Source organism: Malaclemys terrapin, chromosome 4 (assembly GCF_027887155.1).
Source record: "Malaclemys terrapin pileata isolate rMalTer1 chromosome 4, rMalTer1.hap1, whole genome shotgun sequence".
NCBI lineage: Eukaryota > Metazoa > Chordata > Testudines > Emydidae > Malaclemys > Malaclemys terrapin.
In genome coordinates this window covers 21213360-21239889 of record NC_071508.1, presented here as the reverse complement: position 1 = coordinate 21239889, position 26530 = coordinate 21213360, and positions in this window count along the sequence as shown.

Genomic DNA, 26530 nt, shown 5'->3' with positions numbered 1-26530 from the left:
CTTTACAACAGCAAGCCCCTTTCAGAACTTTTCTTAGCTCAGTGCAGTAGTTACAGTCATAATCCCTGAATATGATTTTTTTAAAAAAATAATCAATTCAGTCACATTCAAAGCATTTCAACAATAAATTAAACCGTCTTCTGTTGTTGTATAATTTTGATAACTACATACGTATGTACATGATCCAGTAATTACAATGAATAATTTGGTTTTTAATTAATAATTGTCCAAATAACTAAAAATAAATCATTTTTTATTTTAAATAGTCTCTTTTGCGGCCTCCCCATCCCCCCATCAGTTCAGGCCCCCCATCAGTCCCCAACCCCTCAATCCAGCCCCCGGAGCCTCACCTCTGCTCCTCCTAGGTTTCCTCGCCCCCCTTTCCCAGGCCTGGGGGTTGTAGTGGGGTCCCCTCTCATCTCCCCTTTCCCAGGCTGGGGGGTTAGGGATGGCTCCCTCTGTCCCTTTCCAGGCCAGGTGCTGGAGGGGAAAAGAGCAGAGGTCCTGCCCTGTCCATGTTTTTCACAGGATGGGAGGAGGGAACGGAGCCAGTGCTGGCTCTGCCGGCTTCCAGCAGGACCAAACTTCGCAAGGGGGCTGTAGCTTCTTGCGTCAATGCCAGACAGGCTCCAGACCCCCCTGAAATCCGATCACCCACTATAAAATCAAAAGCTGCACTTTGCTGCATGATTGCTGTGGGGGGTCCCAGGGCTGCTGGGTCATTCCCCCTCACTAGGCATCGCTGGTCTGTTACCCACCTCACTCCTGGTTCCCTCCTGCCCTTTGTCTCTCATAGGAGAAGATAGAGTACGTCTTCCTGATCATCTTTACCATTGAAGCCACACTCAAGATCATCGCCTATGGGTTTCTACTTCACACGGACACCTACCTCCGAAATGGCTGGAACGTGCTGGACTTCGCCATTGTCTCTTTGGGGTAAAGGAGAGCTGGTTTGGCGGGGTGGGCAGAAGGTTTCTTAGAAAATGTCCTGTTTGTTCTTGGGGCGGGTTGTGAGACCATGGTAGGGAGAGCGTGACCAGGCCCGAGACCTGGAGTTGGAGCCAAAGCCTACTGAAGCCAGTGGGAGCGTTTCTAGTGACTCCCCTTGGAGGAGGCTCACTTGCCTTTTCCCACACGGCGCCCCTCTGCCTGAGACGACTCCCTTGAGCTTGCCCGCGCGCCCTCTCCACTTTTAAGTCCTCCTTCGAGACCTACAGGTTCTGCACACGGGCTGGCTTTAAATCAGAGCTGGGAGAATAACCGATCTTTCGATTCACTGGCCATGCCGAAAAACAGAAAAAAAGCCGCACTGAACCGGTCTGAGATGAGGTTATGGTTTAGCTGTGCTGGCAGGGGCTGTGGTGTGAACTTCCCCGGTCCGGCCTGTACAGGGTGAGATTGACTTTCCTCGCTTGGATTTTTTTTTTTTTTTACTGTCTCCTTCCCTCCTTTCCCTCTCCCTCCATGTTCCTTCTCTCACCCCCCCTCCTCCCCTTTCCCCTCTCTTCCCTGTCCCACTCCCTTCCTCACCCGCTCTGGCAGGCTGGTCACGGTGGTTGTGGAGCAGATCAACGTGATGCAGGGCATACCGCCGTCGGGGAAGGGCGGCTTTGACGTCAAAGCCCTGCGAGCCTTCCGCGTGCTGAGACCCTGCACCTGGTGTCGGGAGTGCCAAGTGGGTGAAAGCTGCCCGGACGGCAGGCGGCTCGCTGGCAGGAGGCTAGGGTCACAGCAGCTGCAGTAGGCTTCCCCTTCGCACGGGTCTGTGGCCAGCCCCGAGCTGGGCCTCTGTGGAATGCCAACCGATCAGCAAAATCTAGATCAGGGGTGGCCAACCTGAGCCTGAGAAGGAGCCAGAATTGACCAAAGTACATTGCCAAAGAGCCACAGTAATACGTCAGCAGCCCCCAATCAGCTCCCTCCCCGCCCCCGCTCCCAGAGCCTCCCACCCTCCGACAGCCCCGCCGATCAGCACCTCCCCCTTCCTCCCCGCACCTCCAGATCAGCTGTTTCGTGGCGTGCAGGAAGCTCTGGGGGCAGGGCCGGCTCCAGGGTTTTGTCCGCCCCAAGCAGCCAAACAACAACAACAAAAAGCTGCGATCTCGATCTGCGGTGGCAATTTGGCGGGAGGTCCCTCGCTCCAAGCCGGAGTGAGGGACCATCCGCCGAATTGCCACCGAATAGCTGGACGTGCCGCCCCTCTCCGGAGTGGCCGCCCCAAGCACCCGCTTGAGAAGCTGGTGCCTGCAGCTGGCCCTGTCTCAGGGGGAGGGGGAAGAGTGAGGGCACGGCAGGCTAAGGGGAGGGGGCAGGAAGGGGTGAAGTGGGGGCAGGGCCTATGGCAGAGCCAGGGGTTGAGCAGTGAGCACCCACCGGCACATTGGAAAGTTGGTGCCGGTAGCTCCAGCCCCGGAGTCAGTGCCTATACAAGGAGCCACATGTTAACTTCTGAAGAGCCGCATGTGGCTCCGGAGCCACAGGTTGGCCACCCCTGATCTAGATAGTCCCAGTGCTAGTGCCCCTCGCGGAGATATAACCCACCAAGACCCAGCATGCGCCAATCCCACCATAGCCTGTTGTGAAAGGAGCTGGTGGGGGTCACCCCAGTGTCTAGGAGCCAGATGCCCCCATCGTGAGACCATCTCCCAAGGAGATGAACTGTGGGGACTCAGCCTTCCCCGATCCCTCTGGGGCAGTGTGAGGGGGCCTGGAGCCTGTAATGGGATTGAGAGATTTCAGTCACCAGGGCTTTCCTTCTCACACACCCCCCTCCTGGGACATATAGGGACACATGCTGGGGAGGAAGGATGGCCTAGTGGTTGACACCAGTGAGAGCTGGGCCCAGGTCCCTCCCTCTCTTCCCTGCCATGTGCTGCGGTGGCGAAGCGGTTCAATGTGTCTGTGAGACGCCGTGCTGCCAGTTAGGAGGGGAGGGGTGTGTGACCTGTTACCCTTCTCTCTCTCGGCTGCAGGCCTGCAGGTGGTCCTGAACTCCATCATCAAGGCCATGGTGCCCCTGCTCCACATCGCCCTGCTGGTCCTCTTCATGATCATCATCTACGCCATCGTCGGGCAGGAGCTGTTCAAGGGAAAGTTGCACAAGACTTGCTACTACATCGGGACAGGTCTGGAACGTGGGCGACCCTCCCACCAGCCCGGGGGGGGGCCATGCCATAACCCTCCCAGCCACACCATATAGCCATATAACCATATGACGTGGCTGGGAGGTGTATGCCATATCTGGGGGCGTTATATGACTATATGGCATGGCGGGGAGGTGTATGGCATGGCTGGGAGGTGTATGGCATGGGTGGGGGCATTATAAGGCTATATGGCATGATGGAGAGGTATATGGCATATCTGGGGGCGTTATATGGCTGTATGGCATGGCTGGGAGATGTATGGCATATCTGGGGGCATTATATGGCTATATGGTGTGGTTGGGAGGGTTATGGCATGGCTGGGGGCGCTATATGGTATGGCTGGGAGGGTTATGGCATGGCTGGGGGCATTATATGGCTATATGGTGTGGCTAGGAGGTATATTGCACTGCGCCAGAGCCCTCCTCTGGGTGGGGCTGGGGGCTAAGGCACAAGCAGTAGCAGGAGTGTAGTTGTCCTTCTCCTCTGCTCAGCCTGACTTCTGTGCTTCGGTTTCACCCTCAGATATCATTGCCAAAGGGGAAATGGAAAAGCCATCCCCGTGCACCACCACCGGCCACGGGTATCACTGCACCCTCAACGGCACTGAGTGCAGGAGTGGGTGGCCAGGGCCCAACAACGGCATCCCCCATTTTGATAATTTTGGCTTCGCCATGCTGACTGTGTACCAGTGCATCACCACGGAGGGCTGGACGGAAGTCCTCTACTGGGTAGGTGCAGGCTTGAGCCCGCTGGCTGCGAGGGAGGAGATGCCGGCACGCTCTTTGAACAAGAACATGGTACTAAGCAGGTTGGGCTGGCCAGGCTTCCCAAATGGTGGGAATCCTTCCAGGGCAGCGAGCCCCGCAGACCCTGCAGCTACTGGATGATGTATCCACTGAGCAATGAGCTCCCAGGGAGAAGGTGGCACCCGCCAGTGCAGCAGAGTGTTTGAACCCTGCCTAGCCAAGAGAGTCCCTGTCCAAGTACCACTGAGACTCTCAAACAAACCCCACCCTTGCCTTAAAAGACAGGAGCCTGGTGGGAGCGAGTCCTCAGACGGCTCCTCAGCTCTGGAGCTCAGGTATAAGCGACCATAAACTTGCCCTCCAAGCCACGAAGAATGGTAGGGGAGGAGGATGGTGTGAGGGCTCAGGGACAGGCTGGGAATTGCAGAGCTGAGTTCCAGTCCCGCCTCTGCCTCTGGAAAGCGCTTGGTGTGTTACCCTTCTGGGCATCCTTTGCTCCCAGGAGTGTGGGCTGAGGGCAGCTTGAGACACAGGTTGCTGGGCCAGTGTCTGATATTGTATCTGGTGGCTTTTAATAATAACACCACCTAGCTCTTATACAGTGCTTTTCACCATTAGATCTTAAAGCATTTCACCGTCATTAACCTCCCCTGCCCCACTCACCCCCCGGGAGGCAGGCAGGACAGTGCTATTATCTCCATTGCACAGATGGGGAGCTGAGACCCAGAGGCTAAGTGACATGCTCAAGGTCACACAAGGAGTCTGTGGCAGAGTAGGGAGTTGGGTCTTCAAAGCCTTAAACTAGTGCCCTAACCACTGGGTTCCTGGGAGGAAGGCTGGTCAATGAGTAGGGACAAGTCTGAAACCTGGGAGACCCAGGTTCAATTCCCTGCTCTGCCACAGACTCCCATTGTGACCGTGGGCAAGTCTCTTAGTCGCTCTGTGTCTCAGTTCCCCATGCGTAAAGACTGTGAGGTGCTCAGCTACTCCAGTAATGGGCTTACCTGAGCCAGGTGGATTTGGTTCTCCCCCTGGATCTTCATCTGCCTCTGTCCTGCTCAGGTGAACGACGCCATCGGGAACGAGTGGCCCTGGATCTATTTCGTCAGCCTCATTCTGCTGGGCTCTTTCTTTGTTCTCAACCTGGTGCTGGGCGTGCTCAGCGGGTAAGGCGTGTGGGCTGCATGGTGCAGCTCTCCTTTCTCTCTGTCCCAGCAGGGGTCTCCCCTGAGGGAGGGGCCAGGCCCTTATTGAGTTTGGGGATATGAACAGAAAGTCTGAAGGGGGTTTTTAACCTTTTTCTTCCCTTTTCTTCGTCCCTTCTTCCTTGGTACCTTGGCTACCAAGGCTATCAAGCCTTGTCTTCCCTTTTCTCTTGGAGAACTCTTTGGATGACTCAGGAATGTGGAGCAGGGGCGCTCTCAGCCCTTAATTGAAGGGACAGGATGGCAGAATTCTTAACACAGAGAGCTTTTCTCCCCAGTCTTAACAAAACCAGACAATGAACACATTGTAATTATTTAGTTGTATTGTGGTAGCACCTAGCAGCCCCCATCCTGGTCCAGGACCCCATGGTGCTAGGTGCTGTGCAAACACAGAACAAAAAGACAGTCCCTGCCCCAACAGCAGTTTTAAATAGTCCCTGTAAAATTCCCTTCCCTTCTCAGTTAACCAGGTGTCACTTCCTTGGTCCCTGCAGTGTCACAATCTTACTAGTCCTCGAGTCTTCCAGCGTAGCCAAGACATGAATTAAAGCAAACGGGTAAAATACCACTGAAAACAAACCCACCTGTCCTTTCCAGGCCTCCTTTATCCCTCAGAAGGGAGCAAAAAAAGGCCAAGCCCAATGTTTTTCCCCCTTGACAGGTCACCTTTACTATGGAGAGTGTGGGAAAATGGGCACAGCTGGCAATCTCTCTGCACCCTCCAGCTGTGTGAGCTTCCCCTTTAGCTCTGACACTCTGTTATGATTTTCTCAAGGCTTTCCAGTATCGGATACTCCTGTGTGCCTCAACAGCAGCAGTGGGGACAGCCATTAGTGCTCCTAATGTTAACCTGCCCTCTTTACAATCTAGCTGTAGTAGTTGGTTCTGTGGTGTCCTGTGGCAAGGAGTTCCACAGGATGATAAAAAAATGGGGAATAGGGAAGCATTTCCTGTTATTAGGTCTGTATTCCTCCCCCTTCCCCTGCAATTTTGTATTATATAACCAAGGTAAAAGACAGGACTGATCCATTCTCAGTCTTCAGTTGAGTTAAAGGAGTAATTCCACCAGCTGGCAGCAGTAGTAGGCTCTTGTCCTCTCTGGGGACTAGCCACTAGAATAGGACGTGGCACACACTTGATGAGTGTGTCCCATGAGCAAGGTCTGGATTGAAGCTGCCCGCAGAGCCCCCTCTCCATTGGCCTCATGCCAACCGTCTGCGTTTGTTCCAGGGAGTTCACCAAGGAGTGTGAGAAGGCCAAGTCACGGGGCACGTTCCAGAAGCTGCGAGAGAAGCAGCAGCTGGAGGAGGATCTGAAGGGCTACATGGACTGGATCACCCATGCCGAAGTCATGGACAGCCACCGGGCCAGGGAAGAAGGTACCATCCTCACCTGGGCAAAGCCTCTCGCTTCTGGAGAATGGTTAAATCCTCCACCGGGGGTGTGGGGGGGTGTCTGTGGGATGAGCGGGGTGGGAGGCCGGGAGAAGGTGTGCACTTGCTCCTAGTTTACTCATTGAGGGAGGCTGCCCCTCCCTTGACATTATCCAGGTTCAAGGATTAGAAGCTGCTTCAGACTCGCCAGAGATGAAGAGTTTTTGGAGAGTAAAGACCGTCCTATGGCATAGGACAGGCCAAGGCCTTGGGAAGCCCGTAGGCTGTTCCTGGCTCTGCCACTGACACACTGGGTGACCTCGGGCAAGTCACTTCACCAATCCGTGCCTCTGTTTCCCATGTGTAGTGGGATGTACTAACACTTGCCCATTTGGGGCTGAAATTAGTCACATTTGCTAAGGGCTTTTGAGAACCTGAAGTGGAAGTTGCTATAGAAGAGAGTTATTGGCCCCCCTTCCCCATTACCTCCCTGGGATGCTGTTATGTGCTTGGATATAATCCCTTGGCTCTTTGTTTACTCTGTGGGGCATTTTACACAGCTGTGGAGCTATATGTAATGATCAGAATTCTGAACGCCATCGCTGGTCCCCTGCTCTCTATTGCCACCGGTTACACTCCCGCGGTGTCTAGTATCGCTCCGTTTCTTCACACATTACGATGCCAAAAAAAACCTCCTTCCCAAACTTGTTCTCTTGAGTGCGGACGTGTCTCTTGAGGAGGTTTGTATCTCTTAGGGAGTTATTAGATGGGAACCCTTCCTTTGCAGATGTGCTTCTCAGGGTATAGCTACGCTGCAATCACTTTCATCTAGCCAGTTCGGTCACCAGAGCCGGTGAAGCCGCAATAGCCCTGTGCGTGATTATACGCCGATTTCACCGCTCCAGTATCGGAGCTAGCGAGATTAAAGTGCTCTCGGGTGCATCTGCACAAGCTGCGATCACACCTCCGATTGCAGTGTGGACATACCCTTAGAGTTCCCCTTCCCTCTCTGGTGGGAATCCATTGCCGATGTCCCCATGTGTCTCTTGAGGGGGTCCCCAGCTCACTGAAGAACTCTCTCTTTCATAGGGATGCTGCCATCAGAGGAAGGGGGTTCAGAGACCGAGAGCCTGTATGAAATTGAGGGCATGAACAAATGGATTCTCTTCTTGTGAGTATACACACACACACACACACACACACACAGTCTCTCTCTCTCCTGCCTGATCCTGACTCTCCTGCTCTTGGAATCAATCCTGTTGTAAGAGCCCCTATCGGAAGAGCTGGTAGTTTTGTTGGGGGGGTGGATACACCATGTTCAGTGCAGCCCACGCAAAGGTTGATTTTACTATGTCCGGCTCTGGAAAAAGGCTAGTTCAGGTGGTATCCCGCCTCTTCTTTTGGGGGACCATGCGTCAAGCTCCTCTCCACTATCCCTCCTCCTACCCAGCACACCCCAGGGCTCCGGGAACTGCGTGAGTGGTGTCAGGAAATCCAAGGTCATTCCAACTGATGAACAGGTGAGGCCAGCGCACTCTTTAAGGGGCAGTGTCCTCTCCAGAGCATGCACAGGACCGGCCGCCATGCGGAAGGGAAGGCATCTCATGGACCCTGCGCTAGGCGAGCAGCCCGGACACCTGGGCAAGTGCCTTAGCTTCACCATCTGTTCCTATTCCTTGGGCAAGTGCCTTAGTTTCACCATCTGTAAAATGGGGATAAATGAAGCACACTTCCCCAGGGCTTTGAAACAAGTTGTTCATTAACACACCAGCATCTCCTTTGTTACCCTGGTGCATCCCCATTTGGCGTCGTGGTGATTGAGTGGGGACTTTGACTCCGTGCTGGTAATAGTTTGGGATGGAGGAAAGGTGGTAGAGAGGGGCAAAGCGGTATCCCTGCCTGCAGAACCCCTCTCCTATGCGTTTGCTTGGGTCCCTGGGAGCTGGTGGGCAGGGCGCTTTGCAATGACTCTGCCCTCTGGGGTTGGGTGCCGGGGGGCAGGGAGCCCTGAAGTCACCCCTCTTGGCCCATCTCTCTAGCCGGCAGTGGAGGCGATGGAACCGCCTGTTCCGCAGGAAGTGCCGCGAGGTGGTGAAGTCCAAGTTTTTCTATTGGCTGGTGATCCTGCTCATCTCTCTGAATACCCTGTCAATCGCCTCCGAGCATCACTGGCAGCCCGAGTGGCTGACTCGTGTGCAAGGTGAGCAGAGCGGCCCGGGGCTGGGGAGCCGCTGCCGGTTCGGTGCATCCACGGGCGTGCATGCGCACACGCCTGCCCACAAGTGAACACCCACATAGACACACATACACACCAACGCACACACGTGCATGCGCCTGCGCACCACACACACACGCAAAAGTGCACGCACACCCCCGTGCCTGTGTGCACATGTAGTTTCCTCCCGGTCTTGTGTTTCCCCTCCTGCGCACAGACCCGCCTCTTGCTGGGGTGGGGAAGGGAGCGTTCTGCTGCCGCTGCTCAGGGCCAGGAGCTGGGCAGGTAAGTGTGAGTCAGGCTCCTCTTCCTCCCTGCTGCGCTGCCCCAGGATCGTAGGCTGGGGGAGAGGGAGGCAGCAGGGGGCGTAGTGAGAAGGCGGAGGAGGATGTGGTCTCATGAGCAGCTGCTAGTGGCCATCGGGGGATCTGCCGCCTCAGTCCAGAGCGCTGACCGGCTGGGTTCGCTGCTTGCAGACAGTGCCAACCAGGTGCTGCTGGCTCTCTTTGCGGCCGAGATGCTGCTGAAGATGTATGCGCTGGGCCTGCGCCAGTACTTCATGTCCCTCTTCAACGGCTTCGACTGCTTCGTGGTGTGCGTCGGCATCCTGGAGATTATCCTGGTGGAGATCAACGTCATGTCACCCCTGGGCATCTCCGTCCTGCGGTGCATTCGCCTGCTGAGGATCTTCAAGATAACCAGGTGGGGGCACCTCTCCCCAGGGCCTGGGGTCAGGCAGTACAGGCAGGGGGGCTTGCACTGGGAGGCTGGGCTGTCCTTACCCCTTCTGAGGCCTCAGGCATGACTACAACTATGAGCTGCCAGAGGCTGAGGAAGGGGAACTGGTGAGTTCTCCGGCCTCTGTGTGGCCAGGGTCAGGATACCTAGTGTCTGTTTACAACTCTGGGAGGGGAGTGGGGTCTAGTGGTTAGAGCTAGGGCTTAGGTGTCAGGACTCCTGGGTTCTATCCCAGCCACAGGAAGGGGGTGGGGTCTAGTGGTTAGAGCAGGGAGTCTGGGAGTCAGGACTCCTGGGTTCTGTTCCCAGCTCTGGGAGAGGAGTGGGGTCTAGTGGGTCAAAGCAGGGGGCGGGGAGCTAGGACTCCTGGGTTCTCTCCCTGGCTCTGGGAGGGGAGGGGGGGCTAGTGGATCAGAGCAGGGGAGGTGGGGGTCTGGGACACAGAACCCTGGGGCTCTAATCTGACACTGACTCACCGCTATCAGCGCCCAGCTGATCAGGCTGTCCTGTGAGTGGTGGGGCAAACCACACTCTGAATAGTTACCTGCGGCCCTGCTGGAAGGAGGGCGTGGAGAGTGCAGGGTCTGAGCCCTCCTGCCACGAGACAAACCAGCAGCTCAGTCTGTCCTTTGGGACCCAGTGAGGCTCCTCACAGCTACCCGGAGCAGGAGCAGGAGCCCGCTCTGCCAGAGGGGTCCCAGAGACACAACAGAGCAGGGAGCAGAGAATGCCACAGGATTCATGAACCTCACTTCCCTAGGTTGGGATATTTGGTGGCAATAATGAAAATGGGGGGAAGCTGGGCATGGGGTTCACCTGGCTCCCCAGATCTATCTAGGTAGGTACTTATCTGCCCTCATCACCATAACATCAGAGCAACGGATTCCTCCTCACGCCCCCTGTGTGGCAGGGCAGCATCCTTATTCCTGTTTCATGCATGGGGAACGGAGGCACGGAGGGGCTAAGTGCCAGGCCCGTGGTTGCACAAGACATCTGTGGCGAAGCCAGGAACTGAGTACTAGGATGTGTTTCCTAATGGAGAGCACACTTGAATGGGAATCAGGAGACGTGGCTTCTACTCCCAGCTCTGCCACTGGCCTGCTGGGGGACCTGGGGCAAGTCATGTCCCTGCCCAGTGCCTCAGTTTCCCCACCTGTGAGATGGGGACAAGGAACATGGCCTCCTTTGCAAAGCACTTTGAGATCTACTGATGAAAAACTCCACAGAAGAGCTAGGCATTATTCTTATCATCTCCTGTCTAACACCTGGTCCCAGGACCACACGGGAGACATTTGGCCAAGCGGAGATGAGATGATGGAGTGCCCCCTCGAACTGAGCAGGGCATTCCCCTCATCACCCTGCCCCCCATTTCTGCTTGTGCGCCCCAGTGGCACCACTCGACATAAGCAGCCTGTGTGCCTCTTCTCACGCTAGGTACTGGACCTCTCTGAGCAACCTGGTGGCATCCCTGCTAAACTCGGTCCGCTCCATCGCCTCCCTGCTCCTCCTCCTCTTCCTCTTCATCATCATCTTCTCCCTGCTGGGGATGCAGCTCTTCGGCGGGAAGTTCGACTTTGAAGACATGGAGGTGCGGCGCAGCACCTTCCATAACTTCCCCCAGGCGCTTATCAGTGTCTTCCAGGTACGGGGCATGGGGTGCAGCGGGCATCAATCCCACTGATCTAACGCATAGAGGAGGGGCTGAAGTCAGGATACCTGGGTTCTTTTTTGGGCTCTGGGGGACAGTGTGACTTAGTGGTTAGAGCAGGGAACAAGGAGTCAGGACTTCTGGGTTCTGTTCTTTCTGGTCCAGTGGAATGGTTCTACTTGACCTGTTCTTTCACTCACCCCGTCTCCCAGATCCTGACCGGAGAAGATTGGAATTCAATCATGTACAATGGGATCATGGCTTATAAAGGGCCCTCCTTCCCCGGCGTGCTGGTATGCATTTACTTCATCGTCCTCTTTGTCTGCGGGAACTGTATCCTCTTTCTAGCCAGTTGGGGAGTAACAGCTGGGTGTTTTCTTGTCTTATCCAGCACAGTCACATCTAGGTTCAAGTACACATCGGGGAAGAGCTATGGGGCTGGGTATGGTATGTTCAGACATCATAGTACCAGGAGTGAGGGAAATGATGCAACAGGAGTGGGGGTTAAAAGGGATGAAAAAATCAGTTGGGACACCAACAGAGATTCCCTGGTGACAGCCAAGAGGCAGCTGTCATGGGTACACAGAGGGCTCGTTGCTGAACCTGGGGTTCTCCCCAGCTGCCTGCGTACATTGCTTAGTGTCACCACACAGGCTCTCGCTAAGCCTGGGCCATGGAAGGGACTCATTCCTTACATCTGAGCATGCTCCCTAAGCTCCTTAGCCCCACCCCCTCTCAGATATCTGCTCAATGTCTTCCTGGCCATCGCTGTGGACAATCTGGCCGAGCCGAGAGCCTGACGTCGGCCCAGAAAGCCAAAGCCGAGGAGAAGAAGCGGAGGAAAATGTCCAGGTCGGTGCTGCTCTCTGCTGCTTAAAAGCGGGAACCCCCAAGGGCCCAGGGCTTGCAAATCAATGTGAGCTGCTGGTCTTGGGCATCATCTCAGCAGCATTCATTGCAACTCTGCCGTGGCCTGACTCCTCACCTCTCTTTTGTGGTTCCCTGTCCAGAAGTTACCCAGAGAAATCTGAGGAGGAAAAGCTCCTGCTGGCCAAGAAGCTGGAGCAGAAAGCCAAGGCTGAAGGAATCCCCACCACAGCCAAGGTCAGTGCCACGACCCCTCTGAGCTCGTCTGAACAAATGTCTAGGGGAACTTTCCCTGGCAGTTGAGGAGTACGGTACCCAGCAGTAATGTCTTCCCATTATTTGTCCTGTCGTGCATGAAAGGTGGATGGCCATGGCGGGAGGGAGGGAGATTTCCCCAGGGCCCACGGAATGACTGGGGACAAAATCCTGAGCTTCAGCAGACGCATCTCCGGAGACTTGTAGCAAGACGTCCATTCTGTATGCCCTGTAGGCCCGGATCATTCCTCTGACGAGCGAGCCTGCTTTCCCTGTCCCCTCCCAAAAAGCGTGGCGGGGGGACGGGGAGTGGGACTCAGTGGGTACAGGCCCAGGATCAAAGGTCCCGTATCAAAGGACTGTCTCGGTGGAGTTTCCACTCAAGATCTTTCTACACACACGTGTTCACAGACATACACACATATAGGGCCCATCAGAGGCCCTTGTCCAACTGGCCAGTGATCCTGGCTCCCCTGCCCCTTGTTATTTATTATTAATTATTTCTATTATGGTAGCACCTAGGAGCAGTGGCAGATTAGCCACTGGGCCCGGGGCCCCAGCCAACTGGGGGGCCCCCGGAAAAAATCTGCTGGCAGCAGCGAAAGCCTGGAGCTGCGGCCGCCGGGCGGGTGAGGCTGGAAAGCCCCCACGCACTGACCCTGTTCCGTGGCAGAAGTGTTGGGCAGGGGAAGCCCCCTCCACAGCAGCCAGACCCATGTCCCACAGAGAAGCACGGGGGTGGCGGGGGAAGCCTCAGCATCCAGACCCTGGGACTGAAGGAGCTCTCACACCCTGCTGTGGCCCCAGGGCCGTGGCACGGGACAGAGCTTCTTGGTCTTGGGGTGCAGTGAGGGAGGGCAGAAAGGAGCAAAAGGGGTTGTGGGGCTGCAGTGGGGGGGCAGAATGAGGAGGACCCTGGGTGGAACAGGGGCGGGTCCCAGGGGAAGGGGCAGAAAGGGGTGGGGCTGTGGGTGGGGCCACAGGCGGAAGGGGTGGGGAGGGGCCCCCCACTTGCTCTGACCCAAGGCCCCAGGGAACCTTAATCCATTTCTGCCTAGGAGCCTCCGTCGTGGGTCAGAGCCCCATTGTGCCAGGCACTGTACAAACACAGAACAAACAGATGGCTCCTGCCCCAGTGGGAGATCGGGGGAGCTCTCCCTGCCTCTCGCCTGCAGCATTATCCCGCTGGCCTGCAGAAGGCTGGCACACAGAGCCCTGGCAGTGCCACGGGTGGTGTTTCCGGGATGCTCAGTTAGTCGCCTCTCTCTCTCCTTCTCAGTTAAAAGTGGACGAGTGAATGAGATCAAAGACCCCTACCCTTCTGCTGACTTCCCAGGTAAGGCTCTGGCTTGATCCTTGCCTCCAGCCGGAGAGACTGAGGGAGCGATGGAAAGGGTTGGGGTGGCTTGCAGAGAGAAATCCCATTGGAGGGCTCTGGTCCCAAGAGTGCAGCTCAGCTAGTGGCTTATTATGATGCAGAAAGCCACATGGTTTGTTTCCAGCAGACGCCGAGCTGGAATAAACTCTGTGCAGTTCTCTGCAGCACTTGGTCTGTGTATGAGGGTAGGGCGTGATCAGGGAGTTCTACCTCTCTCTGGGGAGGATACCAGACTCTGCACATGCCTCTTCCATTGCTTGTGGGGTGTTACTTGCCTCACTGACGGGTGAGTCCTGCTGGCCACTAGGGGGCGCACTAGGCGACATAAGATGGGGGACCCCCCCCCACACACACTGAGAACAATGGGAGCTGGGTTTGGCCTGGAGGATTTGAAGTCAGGACGTCGGGGGATACCCCAGGGTTTTGTCCTATGGGTCTCTAATGGCAAGCAGCATCTTGCTCCACAGCGGGAGTGTGAGTACCCCCAGGGGCTGTGGGGTGCGAGGGGAGCCACAGCCCTTCGTCTAACTGTGGTGGCCACAATCTCTCTGCCCAGCATAAAAGGAAACATGGCCAGATGTCAGGTTCCTGATCCCTGCATGGCGGGTCAGAGCTGTTTTGCTGACTCATCCTGCAGCTGGACCACGGGGTCTCATCATCCCCAACTCCGGATGGTTAAGGAAACAATCCCTGATTGGCTGCCCAGGATGGAGAGGGGCCAAGTGATCCTTCTCTACCTCTAAGTTTTAGCTTCTGCTAAGGTTTTTTTTTTTTTTTGGCTGCTGCTAAGTGAATGACCCCAACATGCGAGCTCAAAGTGACTGACTCTGTTTCCCTCCCTCTGGCTGCTCCACAGGTGACGATGAGGAAGATGAGCCCGAAATCCCCCTGAGCCCTCAGCCACTCCCCCTGGCAGAGCTGCAGCTCAAGGAGAAAGCAGTACCCATGCCCGAAGCCAGTGCCTTCTTCATCTTCAGCCCAACCAACAAGTAGGTGCTGCTTCTCCTCCCATCTGTCAGAAACCCAGCAGTGATCAGCGAGGATAGAACCTGGAACCTCCCGACTGAGCTACAAAGTAACACCTTTAACTGTAATGGGCTGTTACAGCCTCTGGAGCCAGCTGTGCCCACACGCTGTCCCAGGGTCGAAGCATGCCGGGCACACAGAATGAGGGGTGCCACCCCCGAGACTCACGCAGGGATCTCCCCAGCTGCACCACTCCCCAAGCTCTAACCTGGGCTGTCACTCAGCCCCTTGGAGCTGACAATGCTTTGACTGCCTGCCTCCCCTCTCTCCCTTCCCCAGGATCCGAGTGCTGTGCCACCGAATCGTCAACGCCACCTGGTTCACCAACTTCATCCTGCTCTTTATCCTGCTCAGCAGCGTCTCCCTGGCGGCCGAGGATCCCATCCGGCCTGTGTCCTTCAGGAACAAGGTTCCCAGGATGGGCTGTTAGGGAAAGCAGTTTGAGCCACCAGAAATGTGCAGCTTCAGGGGAGCTGCTTGCCAGGCTATCGCCTTGTGCGCAAGGAGAGTTTAGTGCAGGGGATGAGGAATCAGGAGTCCTTGGTTCTTTTCCTGGCTCGGGAAGGAAAACCTGTTCCAGAGCTGCAGCAGGGGATTCTGGGTTCTCATTCCTGGCTGGCACTAACTTTACTTTGTGGCCCTGGGCAAGTCACTTCCTCTCTGTGCCTCACCATCCCAGTCAGTAGCAGAGGGATAATAAAGCTGCCCTGTGAGGTTACATTCGTTCCCCGCTGGGATCTGCTCGGCCCCTGTGGTGCAGGGAGCGGTAGAGATTCCCACAGAGAAGTCCATTGCCCTGTGAAGCACTCGGAGACCCCACAAGTGTGGATGGAGTTATTCATCAGAACTCCACGGCTGGAGGTGGGCCATTGGGCAGGGTGCAGAGGTGGCACCAAGCATTCGTGCTGTCAGGCGCTCGGCTGGCTGGTTCTTGCTCACGTGCTCAGGGTCCAACCGATCACCATATTTGGGGTCAGGAAGGAGTTTCTCCCCAGGTCACACCGGCTGGCATCTTGGGGCTGGCTGGTTTTGCCTTCCTCTGGGGGACAGATCACTTGCAAGGACCCGCTGGGTATGTCTCAATAAAACAAATCCCTGCCATTGCAGGGGCCTGAGCCATTGGTGGGCCCCTCAATCACTGGACTGCTGGCTTAGGTTTCCGTGGAAAGCTCAGCAGCGTGGGGCACACAGCTGAGGTAAAATGGGACTGCTCTAAAAAACTGGAATCAGGACTCCTGGCTTCTGCCCCTAGCACTGCCACTAACTGCCTGTGTGATCACTGGCAAGTCACTTAACATCACTCTGTCAAGTATCAGGGGGTAGCCGTGTTAGTCTGTATCTACAAAAACAACAAGGAGTCTGGTGCATCCGAAGAAGTGAGGTTTTAACTCACGAAAGCTGATGCCCAAATAAATCTGTTAGTCTTTAAGGTGCCACCAGACTCCTTGTTGTTAACATCACTCTGTGCCTCAGATTCCCCACCTTTAAATTGTCTTGGATTGTAATACTGTGAATGTACAGAGCCTTTCATCTGAGGACCCCAAAGCACTGTCACTAACCTCGTTTTACACACAGGGAAACTGAGGCCCAGAGAGGGGAAATTACTTGCCCAAGGTCACCCAGCTAGATGCTTACAGAGCTGGGAAAAGAACCCAGGGATCCTGACACCTTAGGCCATGGTCGTTTCCCAGAACCAGGAATTGAACCCAGGAGTCCTGACCCTAAATCGCCAGCATTAACCACTAGAACACTGACTGGCGAGGCCACATCTGGAGTACTGTGTCCAGTTTTGGGCCTCCCACTACAAAAGGGATGTGGACAAATTGGAGAGAGTCCAGCGGAGGGCAATGAAAATGATCAGGGGGTTGGGGCACATGACTTACAAGGAGAGGCTGAGGGAACTGGGATTATTTAGTCTGCAGAAGAAAAGAGTGAGAGGGGATTTGATAGCAGCCTTCAACTACCTAAACAGGGGTTCCAAAGAGGATGAAGCTCGGCTGTTCTCAGTGATGGCAGATGACAGAACAAGGAGTAATGGTCTCAAGTTGCAGTGAGGGAGGTCTAGGTTGGATATTAGGAAAAACGATTTCACTAGGAGGGTGGTGAAGCACTGGAATGGGTTACCTAGGGAGGTGGTGGAATCTCCATCCTTAGTGGTTTTTAAGTTCCGTCTTGACAAAGCCCTGTCTGGGATGATTTAGTTGGGGTTGTTCCTGCTCTGAGCAGGGGGTTGGATTTGATGACCTCCTGAGGTCCCTTCCAACCCTAATCTTCTATGATTCTATGGGACTGGGAGGCTTAATTCATTAGTGTCGTAAAGATGCTGGCGCGAAAGAAGCAGTCACAGTGCAAAGCATGTATGTATTATTGTGGTATTTATTATTAGCACCAGGTGTGCAGTTTCCATTCAGCGGGGCAGTGTGCCGTCTGTCTGCCAAAGCTCCTGGTTGTAGGCCGTTCAAATAACATCTGGTCTCCCGAGTTACCAAAACCTCTCCCTGATTTTTATCTTCAGGTTCTGGGATATTTTGACATCGGCTTCACCTCCGTGTTCACAGTTGAAATAGTCCTGAAGGTGAGTCACACCCCATCTTTCTGGAGCCAGTGCATAATGGGGTGATGCCAACGGTGAGGGGAGCCGCTGATCGGGGCAGAGCAGAGGCAGGCGTCAGCAGTGGCTGCAGTGAATGGGGAATCTTTGATTGAGGCTGCTGCTGCACACAGACAGCACTGGGGGTTCGCTGGCCAGCCTGTGCCACTTACTGTCACCACTAGGGCGGCCTCCTCCGTACAGCGAGTCAGAACATTTGCCTCAAACGTTTTTCGTTAGTTTCTCCAAAACTGAAATTTGTCATGAAATTGTGTTGATTCTGACAAAAATTCCTGCCAAAAAAAAAACCACGTTTGGAAATGTTCAAAATGTTGTTTAGAATTTGATGTCCTTTCTTTTTTCATGTTTACATTATTTCATACCATGGCAGGAGTAACACTGCACTAGGTTTCCATCAATACGAACTACCAACTGCCATTAATGTACACCCATAATATGCCCTATTACTGTGACATGTCATAATATAATAGAAATTAGGGCTGTCAATTAATCGCAGTTAACTCATGCGATTAAATAAAAAATCACGATTAGTCGCAGTTTTAATCGCACTGTTAATCGATAGAATGCCACTTGAAATTTGTTAAATATTTGTGGATGTTTTTCTACATTTTCAAATATATTGATTTCAATGACAACACAGAATACAAAGTGTACACTGCTCACTTTATATTATTTTTGATTACAGATATTTGCACTGTAAAAATGATAAATAAAAGAAATAGTATTTTTCAGTTCACCTCATACAAGTACTGGAGTGCAATCTCTTTACTGTGAAAATGCAACTTACAAATGTAGATTTTTTTGGTTCCATAATTGCATTCAAAAACAAAACAATGCAAAACTTTAGAGCAGGGGTGGCCAGCCTGTGGCTCCGGAGCCACATGCAGCTCTTCAGAAGTTAACATGCGGCTCCTTGTATAGGCACCGACTCTGGGGCTGGAGCTACAGGCGCCAACTTTCCAATGTGCCGGGGGGGATGTGCTCACTGCTCAACCCCTGGCTCTGCCACAGGCCCTGCCCCCACTCCACTCCTTCTCTGAGCCTGCCGTGTCCTCATTCCTCCCCCACCCCAGAGCCTCCTGCACACCACAAAACAGCTGATTGGGAGGTGTGGGGAGGGAGGGGGAGGTGCTGATCGGTGGGGCTGCTGGTGGGCAGGGGATGGCGGGGAGCTGATGGGGGGCTGCTGACATATTACTGTGGCTCTTTGGCAATGTACATTGGTAAATTCTGGCTCCTTCTCAGGCTCAGGTTGGCCACCCTTGCTTTAGAGCAGTGGCTCTCAAACCTTTTTTACTGGTGACCCCTTTCGCATAGGAAGCTCCTGAGTGCGACCCCCATTATAAATTAAGAACACTTTTTTATATATTTAACACCATTCTAAATGCTGGAGGCAAAGCGGGGTTTGGGAGAGGTTGACAGCTCTCAACCCCCCATGTAATAACCTTGTGACCCCCTGAGAGGTCCCAAACCCCAGTTTGAGAACCCCTGCTTTAGAGCCTACAAGTCCACTCAATCCTACTTCTTGTTCAGCCAATCACTCAGACAAAAAAGGTTTCAAAGTAGCAGCCGTGTTAGTCTGTATCTGCAAAAAGAACAGGAGTACTTGTGGCACCTTAGAGACTAACAAATTTATTTCAGCATAAGCTTCTTCGGATGCATAGAATGGAACACACAGACAGAAGATATTTATACATACAGAGAAGGTGAAAAGGTGGAAGAACGCATACCAACTGTAAGAGGCCAATCGATTGAGATGAGCTATCAGCAGCAGAAGAAAAAAACCCTTTGAAGTGATAATTGAGATGACCCATAGAAGGTGTGAGGAGAACTTAACATGGGGAAAAAAATTCAATTAGTGTAATGACCCAACCGTTCCCAGTCTCTAAAAAAAGAAGAACAGGAGTACTTGTGGCACCTTAGAGACTAACAAATTTATTAGAGCATAAGCTTTCGTGGACTACAGCCCACTTCTTCGGATGCATATAGAATGGAACATATAATGAGGAGATATATATACACACATACAGAGAGCATAAACAGGTGGGAGTTGTCTTACCAACTCTGAGAGGCCAATTAATTAAGAGGAAAAAAAAAAAAAAAAAAAAAACTTTTGAAGTGATAATCAAGCTAGCCGAGTACAGACAGTGTGATAAGAAGTGTGAGAGTACTTACAAGGGGAGATAGGCCCAACAAAGAAAATAACAGAACACCACTAGCTGTCACCTTCAGCCCCCAACTAAAACCTCTCCAGCGCATCATCAGAGATCTACAACCTATCCTGAAAGATGATCCTTTACTCTCACAGATCTTGGGAGACAGACCTGTCCTCGCTTACAGACAACCCCCCAACCTAAAGCAAATACTCACCAGCAACCACACATCACTGAACAAAACCACTAACCCAGGAACCTATCCTTGTAACAAACCCCGATGCCAACTCTGTCCACATATCTATTCAAGTGACATCATCATAGGACCTAATCACATCAGCCATACCATCAGGGGCTCGTTCACCTGCACATCTACCAATGTGATCTATGCCATCATGTGCCAGCAATGCCCCTCTGCCATGTACATTGGCCAAACCGGACAGTCGCTACGCAAAAGAATTAATGGACACAAATCTGACATCAGGAATCAAAATACTCAAAAACCAGTGGGAGAACACTTTAACCTGTCTGGTCATTCAGTGACAGACCTGCGGGTGGCTATATTACAACAGAAAAACTTCAAAAACAGACTCCAAAGAGAGACTACAGAGCTAGAATTGATATGCAAACTAGACACAATCAACTCCGGTTTGAATAAGGACTGGGAATGGCTGAGCCATTACAAACGTTGACTATCTCCCCTTGTAAGTACTCTCACACTTCTTATCACACTGTCTGTACTCGGCTAGCTTGATTATCACTTCAAAAGTTTTTTTTTTTTTTTTTTTTTTTTTTTTTTTCCTCTTAATTAATTGGCCTCTCAGAGTTGGTAAGACAACTCCCACCTGTTTATGCTCTCTGTATGTGTGTATATATATCTCCTCATTATATGTTCCATTCTATATGCATCCGAAGAAGTGGGCTGTAGTCCACGAAAGCTTATGCTCTAATAAATTTGTTAGTCTCTAAGGTGCCACAAGTACTCCTGTTCTTCTTTTTGCGGATACAGACTAACACGGCTGTTACTCTGAAACCAGTCTCTAAAGTTTGTTTACATTGACGGGAGATACTGCTGCCTGCTTCTTATTTACAATGTCACCAGAAAGTGAGAACCGGCGTTCACATGGCACTTTTGTAGCTGGCATTACAAAGTATTTACATGCCAGCTATGCTAAATATTCGTATGCCCCTTCAAGCTTCGGCCACCATTCCAGAGGACAGGCTTCCATGCTGATGACACTTGTTAAAAAAAGAATGCATTAATAAAATTTGTGACTGAACTCCTTGGGGGAGAACTGTATGTCTCTGGCTCTGTTTTACCCGCATTCTGCCATATATCATATTATAGCAGTCTCAGATGCACATGTTGTTCATTTTAAGAACACTTTTGCTGCAGATTTGACAAAACGCAAAGAAGGTACCATATGAGATTTCGAAAGATAGCTACAGCACTCAACTCAAGGTTTAAGAATCTGAAGTGCCTTCCAAAATCTGAGAGGGACAAGGTGTGGAACATGCTTTCGGAAGTCTTAAAAGTGCAATATTCTGATGCAAAAACTACAGAACCCGAACCACCAAAAAAGAAAATCAACCTTCTGCTAGTGGCATCTGACTCAGATTATGAAAATGAACATGCGGCGGTCTGCTCTGCTTTGGATTGTTATCAGTCAGAACCCATCGTCAGCATGGACGCATGTCCTCTGGAATGGTGGATGAAGCATGAAGGGACATACGAATCTTTAGCGCATCTGGCATGTAAATAACTAGTGATGCCGGCTACAACAGTGCCAGGAGAACACCTGTTCTCACTTTCAGGTGAGATTGTAAATAAGAAGCGGGCAGCATTAGCTCCTGCAAATGTAAACAAACTTGTTTGTCTGAGTGATTGGCTGAACAAGAAATAGGACTGAGTGGACTTGTAGGCTCTAAAGTTTTACATTGTTTTATTTTTGAATGCAGTTATTTTTTGTACATAATTCTACATTTTTAAGTTCAACTTTCATGATAAAGAGATTGCACTACAGTACTTGTATTGGGTGAATTGAAAAATACTATTTCATTTGTTTTTTACAGTGCAAGTATTTGTAATCAAAAATAAATATAAAGTGAGCAGTGTGCACTTTGTATTCTGTGTTGTAATTGAAATCAATATATTTGAAAATGTAGAAAACATCCAAAAATATTTAAAGAAATGGTATTCTATTATTGTTTAACAGCAAGATTAATCAATATTAATTTTTTTAATCGCTTGACAGCCCTAGCAGAAATATTATTTTAATATAGTTTATTTTAAAACTCTTTAAGGGCAGCTGCCACTTAGCATGGATTGAAACAGCTTCGCTTTTCTTTTAGATCAAAATGTCTCCTGTTTGTGTTGTAATGAAATAGTTTGACACTGGAGTTACAATGCAAACAGCAGACGTTTTGACCTAGAAGAGAAGATGTTTCAATCAGTGCTAAGTAGCAGCTGCCCTTAACTGTTTTTAAAATGCACAGATTAATCCATTCCAAGGCTAGAAGGCACCACTACGATCACCTGGTTTGACCTACTATGTGACACAGACCATAGAACGTAGAGAATGCCTTTAGAAAAACATCCCCTCTTGATTTAAAAATTGTCAGTGCTGGAGTCTCCACCACGTCTCTGGGTAAATTGCTCCTATGATTAATTACCCTCACTGTAAACAATTTACACCTTCTTTCCAGTCTGAATTTGTCTAGTTTCAGCTTCCAGCCATGGGACTATATTATGCCTTTCTCTGCTAGACTGAAGCACCCGTTATTAAATATTTAAAATAAAATCAATAGAATCATTAAATGATTGTCATTTTACGACACCAGTAGTAGTAGTGTATGCCACAGACATGTCATTAAATAATAGAAAAATAAAAATATTAAACAAACAAACAAAAAGAAATAAAATAAAATAAAATAAAACAAAATTTCAAAGTGTTCCAGAACCAACATTTTTCAAAACTTCCATTTCATGGGATATTTTGAAAATATTTTTTTTGTTCCAATCGGGACCAAAACCAAATGACGATGTGTCGAAATTTCCCCCGAAACAGAAATGCCGAGTTTTGACCAGCTCTGCTCCTGAGTCCCACCCTAGACGGACCAGTCAGAGAAGGCCCTGCGGGCCGTGCTCTACTGTGGCCGGTTGGGCGCCCAGGGAAGCATTTGTTTAGTGGCTGTCAGCCCAGTTCCTAGGCCACAGGTGTCTGCGTGAGAAAAGCACCATCACAATTGGCAGCTGGGCCAAGAATGGGCTGTGGAGAATGAACTCCCTGGAGAGACTCCTGTGGGGTGGGGCTGAGGCTCGCTGGCTCAGTGGTACATGATAAGCTTCCTTTACTGTGCCTATTCTGTGGCTCTAGAGAGGACTTAAGTGTCCAGTGCTCCAATCTGGCTTCTTTCATGAGCAGCAGTCACTAAAAAGAGAGAGGATCAGAGGTGATCTGCCCCGTTCCCATTAACTCCCCTCTGCTTCCCTTCAGATGACCGCATACAGTGCATTCCTTCACAAGGGGTCCTTCTGCCGGAACTACTTCAACCTCCTGGATCTGCTGGTGGTTGCTGTCTCCCTCATCTCCATGGGAATTGAGTAAGCACCCGTTGTAGCAACAGGTTTGCCTGTTCAGCAGGGGATAGGGCCATCTGCTGTGCTGTCATCTACGTTGGCAATAGAGACATAGGATGGGTTAGGCCATTGGTCTGTCTAGCCTAGTATCTCACCTCCAGCAATGACCAGTAACTGATGCTGCAGATTGTAGGGATGCACCTGGGCAGATGCAGGGCTGTAGATGGAGGGTGGCGAGTAATTCCCTCCTGATCCCTGTGACAATCAGCCTGTGCCCAGAAGCATGTGAGTTGGTTGATTCCCCTTGCATTAGCATTCATACACTATTCAGTGCCACAAAGTCATCCAGCCACACTGTTGGGAGTAAGGAAATAAACAACCCCTGAGAATGGGGAGGAGAGGCTATGACATGAATTGGATACGCAAGGATTTTGTGGGCAGGCACTCACTTCAATCTGGAATTGCCTTCCTCCTCCCCCAAGTTCCTTCAGGACTCCTGGGTTCTGTTCCTCATGGTGGGTGGGAATGTGGCCTAGGGGCTAGGGCTCAGGATAGGGATGTCAGCGATCCTGGGGGCTAGGCCCAACTCTGCTACTGATGTACTGTGCAGCCGCCGGCCCCTTCCCCCACGGTGGGAAGCGCCTGGAAGTGCTGCCCTTGGGGAGCTCTGTCAAACTGGATTGCAATCCCCTCCTAGAACACATGACAGCCTGGCCCCGCCAGAGCATGCTCCCGGCCTGTCCTTCTGGCCCTGCCGCTCCGCACCCCCTGGCCTGCCCCCTGCAGCACACCGCCAGCCTGTCCCCCAGCACGCCCCCTCCCGCTCTGCACCCCCCAGCCTGCCCCCTGCAGCACACCGCCAGCCTGCCTCCCAGCGCGCCCCCTCCTGCTCTGCACCCCCCAGCCTGCCCCCTGCAGCACACCGCCAGCCTGCCTCCCAGCGCGCCCCCTCCCGCTCTGCACCCCCCAGCCTGCCCCCCAAGCATGCCCCCCAGACTGCCCCCTCCTGTCCCTGTCGCTCCGCACCCCCCGGCCTGTCCCTGCAGCACACTGCCAGCCTGCCCCCCAGCGCGCCCCCTCCCGCTCTGCACCCCCCAGCCTGCCCCCCAAGCATGCCCCCCAGACTGCCCCCTCCTGTCCCTGTCGCTCCGCACCCCCCGGCCTGTCCCTGCAGCACACTGCCAGCCTGCCCCCCAGCGCGCCCCCTCCCGCTCTGCACCCCCCGGCCTGCCCCCTGCAGCACACCGCCAGCCTGCCTCCCAGCGCGCCCCCTCCTGCTCCGCACCCCCCGGCCTGCCCCCTGCAGCACACCGCCAGCCTGCCTCCCAGCGCGCCCCCTCCCGCTCCGCACCCCCCAGCCTGCCCCCTGCAGCACACCGCCAGCCTGCCCCCCAGCGAGCCCCCTCCCGCTCCGCACCCTCCAGCCTGCCCCCTGCAGCACACCGCCAGCCTGCCCCCCCAGCATGCCCCCTCCCGCTCCGCACCCCCCCAGCCTGCCCCCTGCAGCACACCGCCAGCCTGCCCCCCAGCGCGCCCCTTCCCGCTCCGCACCCCCCAGCCTGCCCCCTGCAGCACACCACCAGCCTGCCTCCCAGCGCGCCCCCTCCCGCTCCGCACCCCCCAGCCTGCCCCCTGCAGCACACCGCCAGCCAGCCCCCCAGCGCGCCCCCTCCCGCTCTGCACCCCCCAGCCTGCCCCTTGCAGCACACCGCCAGCCTGCCCCCCAGCGCGCCCCTTCCCGCTCTGCACCCCCCCAGCCTGCCCCCTGCAGCACACCGCCAGCCTGCCCCCCAGCACGCCCCCTCCTGCTCTGCACCCCTCAGCCTGCCCCTTGCAGCACACCGCCAGCCTGCCCCCCCAGCACGCCCCTTCCCGCTCTGTACCTCCCGGCCTGCCCCCCAAGCATTCCCCCCCTCCTGTCCCCTCCTGCCCCTGCTGCTCTGCACCCCCCGGTCTGCCCTCCAAGCATGTCCCCCAGCCTGCCCCATCCAGCATGCCCCCTCCTCGCCTGCCTGTCCCCCCAGTCTGCCCCCTCCTGTCCCTGGCAGGTACAGCTCCCCTGCCCATGTTGGAGGGGCACAGGTGTTGGCTCTCCCCCGATGCATCGCTGCAGGCCGGTTTGGCTCCTGACGGCGTGTGAGGAGCTGATTTGTCTGGCCAGACCCCAAGCTGGCTGAGTCACCCCGTCTCCCCCCCGCCCTCCTCAGGTCCAGCGCCATCTCCGTGGTGAAAATCCTGAGGGTGCCGAGAGTCCTGCGGCCGCTGCGGGCCATTAACAGAGCGAAGGGGCTGAAGGTGAGAGCAAGGCGGGAACAAGGGCCCCCCAAGGGGGTGGACACGGCCCCCCTCAGATCTGTCACAGTAAGCCAGGACCTGCCAGATCATGGGCCATCTGAGCAGGATGCCAGGACTGCACGTCCCAGGGCTCAGGCCACCTGATTTCACTCTTACCCAGGTGTTTTGTTAGGTGTCTGTGGGCAGCTGGGAGGTAACCCATTGGTTTTGTATTAGGTCCCCTGGCTGCATCTGGAACAGCCGCTTCCCTTGCACACCAGTGTGGTGCCGGGTCCCCCATCCGTGTCTGGGACGGCCGTGTCCCCTGCACACCGGTGTGGTGCTGGGTCCCCTGTCTGTGTCTGGGATGGCCCCATCCCCTACACAGGGGGACGGCCGATACCCACAGCAGGTTGTGGTGCTGCAGGCCTGGCCCATCTATGCATTGGCCTCTCTCCTCTCTCTAGCACGTAGTCCAGTGCATGTTCGTGGCCATCAAGACCATCGGCAACATTGTGATTGTCACCACCCTGCTGCAGTTCATGTTGGCCTGCATCGGGGTGCAGCTCTTCAAGGTGAGAGCCCCTCCCGGCCAGAACCCAGCGCTGGTCTCCCCCAACCCTCCCTGTCCTGGGGAGAGCTGGGGTGGAGCTGAGCTCAGGGAAGCGCCAGGAAGTGGCTCCTCTTCGTTTCTTTTAAGAGAGGGGATTCTCCCATGTCAGAAATTCAGAGGGAGGCCGAGGACCATCCCCGGCCATCCCCTTGGGGGTACCAGCACGCTGCAGGCAGAACAGGGCAGTGTATGCATAATCTGTGCCCAAGCAAGGCAGCCCCATGGCCCAGTGGGAGTCAGCCAATTTGGGGGTCTCTTGCCAGCTTTGGTGCTGACCAGCCAGGTAGCCTTGGGCCAGTCCCTTCCCCACCTGTGACTCGGTTTCCCCCGCTGCTCCCTGGGTCGGGGCCAAGCCGTGGGGTCATGTCAGGATGTACTGCAGTTGCCAGCAGCTGCCCTTGTCCTTGCTCCCCAGGTCTATCAGTCAGGCTCCCTGCGGTTCACAGTACAATCCCTGATTCTTCTGCTCTCTGCTTAAACCTAGGGGAAGTTTAGGAGCTGTACGGATCCGGCCAAGATGACAGAAGAGGAATGCAGGTAGGAGCCCCCTGTCATCACTGCATGTACCTCGCAGCCAGAGCGCAGGGACTGGGGGTGTCATTGCCTGAGGGGGGACTGGTGGGGAAGGCGAGGAACCAGCCCTGGTTTGTTGTCTCTTGTGCTCACAGCCTGTTCCCGGGACCCTGCTGAGCAGAGGAGCCCAGG